This window comes from Geospiza fortis, unplaced genomic scaffold, assembly GCF_000277835.1.
Source record: "Geospiza fortis unplaced genomic scaffold, GeoFor_1.0 scaffold408, whole genome shotgun sequence".
Classification (NCBI taxonomy): Eukaryota; Metazoa; Chordata; class Aves; order Passeriformes; family Thraupidae; genus Geospiza; species Geospiza fortis.
In genome coordinates this window covers 3904819-3913001 of record NW_005054330.1, presented here as the reverse complement: position 1 = coordinate 3913001, position 8183 = coordinate 3904819, and the positions used below count along the sequence as shown (strand labels likewise).

Sequence of the window (8183 nt, the reverse complement as noted above, 5' to 3'; positions counted from 1 at the left end):
CTACCTGTGAACATCTTCCTTCTTCAGTTGCATTCAGTGTTCAGTACTCATTAACTTCCTGCCTCCTCTCACCCCCACTGTTTCCAAAAGCACTCATTGCACTCATTTTCATGACTGACTTGCTAGCTGGGCACTGGGCTGACAGAGCTGAATGAAGACATTTTCTGGTTCCAAGGTGCCAAATGCAGAGTGACAATGCAGGGATCCCGTGCTGCTCCACTAATGAGCTGCAGGCCTGATGGAGAGGGTGGGCATGGAGGGGACAGGACAGGGCTGCAGTTTGTTCAGAAGGAATCATAATGCTGTTCAAGTCAGTTCTAGCAGGGGAGCCCCACGCGTGGCAGCCACAGAGCCTGTTCCACTCTCTTACCTGCTTAAACCTTGTCCAGCCTGCTGACACTGCCAGAAAGACAAAGTGCCATCTGTCCGTGGTTTGGGTTTTTTTTATGTGAACATGAACTTGATGGGTGTCATGTCATTTCATGCAGCCACTCCAAATCTGTGGAATGAAAACTTCCAGTCACTTCCAAACTGAACATTTCAATGTTTAATGTGTGCAAACACCCTGTGTGTATGATGGTACCTGTGTTTTGTATCTGGCACCCATTTCTGCCTTCTGCCTCAACACCCACGGCACTGAATCTTCTTGAAACTGGACACACTGACACACTGAGGGATGTGTTGTATTTCTTGATGTCACTCTGCCAAATGAGCTATCACCCTAATAATGTTGATATTTTTTTTTTTTTTTCTGGCGTCTTCTGATTTTCTTAGTCCTTAGCATGACACCCAAGACCTGGGCGTGCAGATGCCACTTAATATCAAAAAGGGGGCTACACTGTATCCATTTATTATACAGAAACTCAGGAACACTGATACAGAAGTAAAATAAGGTGTTGAACAGGATGGGATTCCTGCTAGTCCAGAGCTGAGTTTAGCAGCAAGGAGACTCAGAAAGCCATTTTTCATATATTAATAGCAGTACAGGACAATGGCAGAGCTTTTAAAATGTGCTTTTCACAACTCCTTGAAAATGTAACCCAAGGAGAAGTGGTGGTATGGCACAGGTGATGCAGTGCTGAGCAAACAGTGAATCCCTTGGTGCACAAACTCCTGAGCAGAACACCAGGTTTCATAAGGATGGCCAGACACAGCACCTTCAGCTTTTCCCAGACTCTCAGCGGCCCTGGTTCCTCTCTCATGGCACCACTGGTGCTGGCATGCAGCATAGGCTAGCAGGTCTCACCAAAGTCAATGGAGATCAGCTGGTGGAGAGTGGTGCCACCATTGGAGAAATCAGGCATAACATATTAGGAAATGTCTTAAGCTTGAAGTTGTCTAAAGCCATTGAGCTTTTGCAGCACTTTCTGTGTAGGACACTACAGTTTCTAGTGCAGCAAAAATAAGGGACTGACTCTTCCCTGCATGTAGGTGACCTGTGTTTCTGTTTACACCTTCACACAGAGAGTGATCAGAGTTACCAATTCAGCTGGCTGATACCTTACAGCCAAAGCAAGGATATAAAAAGAATAATAAAGAACTGGGCCCTGAAATTTCCAGTCTAATTTGTGAATTGTGCAGATCTTGGCCACACGTATCCTCTGTGTATGGCAGCTTTGCACTTGGAAAAATGCCTTCTCCATAAGAGTTTCATTCTGCAAGTATAGGCAAGTAAGTGGCAGTGTGTTGGTGTGAGAGGGAGAGGGATGCAGCAGGACACCATCTGGGGATTGATCTGACAGTGGCAACAAAATGGGAGTCACTTGGACAGTGCCCTATCAATCCATGAGATAGATATTCATTAGGAACCAGAGTGGACCTGAAGGACTATTTTAAAGAAATTAAATTGGATGAAATTTCCCAGCAATTGTGTACACCCCAAATACCACCTGCTGGAACTGGACTTCATGGATTTGCCATTGCTGCTTTAGAAACACACATGGCTGTGCTCTGGCTGCTTGACATGCAAAAACTGGTGCAGGGTGTACTGTAATTGTGGGAAGAGGATTTATTCCACCAGCAGGATTTGTGCATAACACACAGTTAGTGTCTGGTGATCAGAGTATTCACTAGCAGAGTGCATGCAGCGAGAATGAAATGCATCTTACAGCCATCCCTTTATATTAAAGCTGTAGCACACTGTGTTTGGATGCAAGCCCAGGCACGGTTCTGTGTAAGATCTTGTTTACCCTTTCATCCTGACGTTCCTGCAAACTGCTGCTTTCTCACTTTCCACTTGTTTTCAGTTTTACATGGGGATGGTTAGGCAGGTTTCTGAAAACACAGTAGCAAATCAGTGACCTCACAGTGTGCTGTAAATGCCAGGAACCCTGTGGAGAATACAAACACAATTAACCACGTAAAGTGAAATATAAGAGAGGAACCTGCTTGTAGATATACAGCAAGGGAGTTGGCAAGCTGTAAAATAGGGACTTGGGAAAAGTCTTGAAAAAGGAGAAATTCCTCATTTTCTTGCTCACATCTTTTCATCAAGAAGCAGAATGGCATGGTTAGGATGCAGAATAGCACAGAGGGCTGAAAAATGATGGCAGGAGCTTCCAGGCTGCTGCCAGGCCCCAGTGCAGATTGCCTTGCCAGGCAGTGCAACAGTGCAACAGTGCAACAGAGCAACTCAGCACAACAAAGCCCAGCCCAGCTCAGTTCAGTGTTAGCTCAGCACAGCATGGCACAGCCCAGCTCAGCTCAGTGTTAGCACAGCACAGCTCAGCTCAGTGTTAGCACAGCCCAGCCCAGCACAGCCCAGCACAGCTCAGCACAGCCCAGCTCAGCCCAGCCCAGCTCAGCCCAGCACGGCTCAGCCCAGCACAACTCAGCACAGCCCAGCAAGGCTCAGCTCAGCCCAGCAGTCTCCTGACATCTTGTGGCTTGGCCACAGAGCACAGCCATCCCTTCCCCCACATCCCCAGGCACGGTGTCAGCTGGAGCTGACCTTGGCATTAACTGCAGCCACTGGAGAGCCTTATATATCCCTGCATTCCTCTCACAAATACAGGGCCACTGCTTTTCCCTCCTGGGCCAGAATGAAGGAGTTGAGTGAGACTGTTTTCCCCAGCACTTGTGCATGAGGTTTACTCAGATTTACACCAAAGAGGGGCCTAAATTGACATCTAACACAGAGAAGTCTACCTAAACTGGATCCCAGATTCTACATCTGTCATTAACTGGTGGAACAAAACCCAGATCTGAATATCCCAATTTTGGTACAATCTCCCCAGCTCCACCAGCTCACTGATGCAGTCAGAGCCTGGTGATTGGAATTGTTCATTTCTTTTGGTTGCAGTGACCCAGCTTCAATGCCAGTCATGCATGGTCCCTAGAGGGAAGGATAGGAATTTTAAGTATTTAATAAGGTGCATTTATTTTTAGATACTGATTACATTTTTTAAACAGCATGGGTATCCAGAATGTTAAATTTATACACATACAGAAACCCACACAATGCAGTCCTAGCCTCCATTGTCTAAAAATATAGCTGGCTCTGGAAATATTAATGGTAAAGTCTTTTGTCTCCTCTAAGGAACTGAGACTGACTCTGGTATTTGCCAAAGTTACTCAGTTTCAGAACTGGCAAAATGATGAATACTCTGAATTGTGTAAGCAGAGAAATCAAGTAATTTTCCTGGTGTTGGTCCCAATGAATCTCCTCTGGGTTACTCATTACACGAGGCTCTTACTCTGGGCTTGATTTGCAGTGGGAGGGCAGAGGATGGCCAGAGCTGGGGCTGGAGCTTTTGAACACCATGGCTGGGACTGGTGAAAGCTCAGGCTGGAGTTATAGAGCTGTTGAGTGATGAGGAAGGAGGAGGAAATGAACTTCTCAGCTATTTTTTGCAAGTGTATTTCACACATTTTATTGTACAGATTGGCAAAATATGGTGCTGAGGAAAAGACACACAGCTAGTACTGACCATTGGTTCTGGCAGTCCTGTGTGGAGGAATTGCTTCCCCACCCTGCTCCCTTCCCTCCTCTGGGAAGCATGGTTCACAGAGGGAAGGAAATGACATGGAAAAGGGAGAGAAGGTTCACGCTGATGTGGAGACCTGGGGGGAAACCTGTGGCCAGCATTAGGACTTGAGAAAGATTGTCAGCACTTTCCAAGATGCTTTGCAGGAAATCCATGGAGAAGGTAATATGGTCAGTTGGTAAGAATTCATCCCCATTCCCATCCTCCTCCCATTCTTTTACAGTTTGGAAGTAACCTCTGGGGACACCCTCGTGCAGAGATGGCAGCAGGAGACAGAGCAGTGTGGCTGGGAAGCACTCTGACAAGCTGAATTCTGCTCTTCCCTCATGTCTGTGGGGTTTCCAGCACATCTGCATCGCTGGGAGGTAGGAACAGCTGTTTGGGTACCACTGCAGCCTCCCCTTCACCATTTGGATACACACAATTCCTGCAAGGGCTCTTATGGGAAAGCCAAGGAGTTAAAAAAGCTTTGGGTGGCCGGTTTGAGTTTGAAAAAGTGTGGAATGGAGGAAGTGGCACTAACACAAGAGGTTTCTCCCAATATTATTTTTCAATGTACTTAAAGCTTGTAATTTAAGAAAGATCCAAAGGAGTAAACTTTCACACACTTCATACAATGCCTTTGAATGTGTCACAGTCTTGGCTGAAAACAGAAACTGAGCTAATGGGCAGATGCTGTGCTCTGTGATGAAAGTTGCACTAAGGTTTTATAAGATAAATTGCTCCTGACTTCATCTTACCCACACGACAATTATGGTTACTGCAGCAGTGACAGCAGGACAGACAGACCATGTCCACTTCAGCTCTATCAGGCCCTTTGTAAAAGGCTGCTGCAAGTAGACAATTGGCTATTTGTGGCTAGTGGCTCCTCTCTCAAGAGAAGTTATAAACTGATAGTGATACCAAGTGTTATACAATGGGGACACAATGCACAAAAATTGAAGGAATTAAAATTATTTTTTAAAATACCTATTGAAAAATGTAATTATACAAAAATGTGTGCGCATTCACACACCCACATGCAAAGCCACACATATGTGAAAGCATGTTTCATTGAAATTTCCAAAGAGATTACATTTTTGAAAGCATATATTCAATATTCCATTGCTGCAAACCAAAGTCATCTGTTTATCTTGACAGCTACAGAGGGTGAAGGCAGCTGCAATTTGAGCTTCCCTGCACTGGCCAGCTGGTAGCTTAGAGCCAGCAAACCAGGGGGAGGTGAATTATCCCCACTGGCTGGGCTTAGAAGTGCTCACTGTACAGGACAGCTCTGGAATTCTGAGGGTTATGATTCTCCTAGGAACTCTTGGGCTAATATTGTTTTCTATTTTCTTAAGGCCAAATGGTGCCTGGAAGCTCAGCATCAGGCAACCTCCAGCACCACACACTGGTTCAGGGCCACCAGTACAGACACAAAAGCATCGCTTGCTTTTTCCATGCTTGCCATTTGTTTCTCTCTGTTGTTTCTGAATCACTGTAACTGTCAGGATGCTGCACATGAGATTCACTTACAAACACCAGGAGGATGGGATCACTGCTAGAAACTAGAAACACCAAGCAGATCAGGTCTAACTCCTCAGAGTGTCTTTAGAGGATGCCCTACTCCTGATGTGTATCTGGGAGAGAGAAGTGTTACCTTGCTTCAGCAGCTGCCTCTGCAGGCCTGGCAAATGGTGTGGACAAGGGGCTTATTAGAATGGGCAGCAGGAAGAAAGAGAAGGAAGGGGAGGATGTGATTTATATCCATTTCATTATTTTCAGTGACAAAATGCTGCAAATAAGCTGGTTACAGCTGGATTTCTTGGTTGAGCCCAAAGCCCAGTGTGTGTGTGTGGCTCCCAAATCACCCCATGTGATACCTGGGGGTGGGAGCCCTCACATCAGCACACGTTTACAGCAACATGCAGCCTGTTTGTCACCACTCTGAATTGGCTGGAGTGCTTTCTTTATTCATCCTTTTTGTGCACACAGGTTTTGTGATTTCCAAATCACAACGTAAAATCTCTTAACAAGCCATGTGGAAAAGCAATGTTGAATATATAAGCATGCAGTGTGTCTGGAAGCATTGCCATATTTTTCTCTGAAGAATTTGTTTAGGTTACATAAAATAAATAGACGGGAACCCTTGGGCTTTCATTTGGTGGTTCTCCCTCTGTTCTGCTTGGCTTCTCAGCTTTCAATAGATCCCAAGGTCAGGCTGTTATTTGTTGCTAGGCCAAAATGGCAACCTCCCACCCTAACAATGCTGCTATCTTCATATCATCTGAGCTATGGGGGCCACATTGTGATGCTTTGGCAGTGTTGCTAGGGAGGTTGCTAGGTTAGACTGATGTCACTATGTGGGTTATAAATTGCCTTTACCCTGCTGGCCTTAACTTGGCCCCTAACACAATGATCTAGTAGATGGCATCAAAGTGCTCAGAAGAGACACTGGAGCAACATCTTCAGATCCTGAACTTGGCAGCAAACACATGTTGGAGCCATTCAGTAATCTGGAGAAGGAACTAAACAGTTGTGTGAAATGCATTCCTTCATGTCCAGAAGTTAACAACATTCATGCAAAATACCCAGTTTCTACCCACATGCATGTGCTAAAGCCAAGGCTTTACCTTAATGCAGGCTGTGTGCCATCTACATGCCTCCCTGTTAAGAAGAGGAAAGAAGTTTTATGATGGCAAAAGTGAGACCTGAGGAAACAAGGTAAGGGAACTGAGAATTTCCCAGCTTTGAGTACTGTGTGTGACAATTGCAACTCTACTAAAATGTGCCACCAATGCCTTTAATAGCACAAAAATACCATTTCACATTGTCAGGTTATTTACATGTTCCTAGTTTGTGACCTCAAGGGATGTTTTAATCTTGCTTGTTACAAGAAATAACAATAGCTGAAGAATCATTTTAATTGATTTTTTAACATATTAACATATCAAATTTTAAAATTCCATGTTCTGCAGAATACAGGTGTGTGTGTGTGTGCACGTGTGTACTCATGTGTGCATTTCATTTGTTTTGAAAAGGAATAAATAAAATTAGATAAACATGCATGCCCTTCAGAGCTGTTCCGCTTTAATAAGTAAATACATAATTAGACAGGCTTTTCTTTATGCATGATGTCTTGATATGCAAGGCTTTAACTGCACACCTCTCATCAGCCTTAATGAAATTTATGTGGCTAAATCCCCATGCATTGTGTTGAACATACACCTTAGTATATTTGTAATTAATTTTTAAAGACTGCAGACCAGAACACAGCTCCTACAGTGCAGTGTGAATCCATAGGGTGTATACATATTTATAAATGTTTTAAAAATGCATATTATATTTCACCCACAGAGCATAACATCTCTGCTGGCTGGAAACATGTATTAAAGAAGGTAACAAAAATCCAGAGGAAATATCTTTGAAAAATAGTTAATACACATGGGCTACAGCTGCCTTTTAAAGATTAATTTCTTGGCCATTTACAATGTGGTTTTTATTATCAAAAGCCAATGGACCATATTACCAAAATCTTGCTTTGTAAATTCCTTTTGTGCTTCTTGGACCTGTTCTGTTCCAGAGAATTTGGTCCTTTCCTTGGCAGACTGACACTGCTGTTCACTCAGAACTGGGCCTGGGGTGCCCCAGCTTAGGACATGCTCTGCTTGGTGTCACTGGAGGAAGCAGCACTCCTTGTGTGTGTCCTGAACAGTTAAGAGGAGGAAAAAGATGGAGATCTGAGTCTTTGTTTAAAATGTGGTTTGCAAGGCTGCAAACATAACTTTGCAGAGTCATACACATGGGTGTAGATATTTGCATGCATTAAATATGTGGAAGAGTTTAGAGAGCTGGAATCATACTTTTAAAAATGTGGTCTTATTGAAGCTGCACTAGTTCTAACTGGATTATTATAATTTCTTTCAGTTGTTGATTCTCTATAGCATTTGAAAATTAACTAAAGACTGTATCAAAACCACTTACTGCTTATTCTCTATCTTCTTTTTCCTTTTCCTGGCCTTCCCCTTTTTTTCTCTCAAGACTTCCAGAGTTTAGCTTAGTGCCATGTAGTCCTCCTTTTCAATATGGAACTGGGCAGAATGTAAAAGCACACACCTCTGTACACACCAAATCTGCCCTGTCTGTTTCAGCCCCTACACAGCAACGTTTCTTGTACGCAAACAATTCAGGCTCTCTACACTTCCTCAGATCCTCAGA

The 8183-nt window shown here is 44.0% G+C and overlaps 1 long non-coding RNA gene across 1 annotated transcript; it reads right to left on the bottom strand.

The window, feature by feature from the left end:
* Positions 1–462: 462 nt before the first annotated feature.
* On the bottom strand, positions 463–7602 carry LOC115947907. The gene is made up of 4 exons (XR_004081763.1): positions 7495–7602; positions 6599–6632; positions 2190–2274; positions 463–499 (listed from the first exon to the last, which is right to left on the bottom strand). It is a non-coding gene; the product is annotated as an uncharacterized LOC115947907 (long non-coding RNA).
* Positions 7603–8183: the final 581 nt, after the last annotated feature.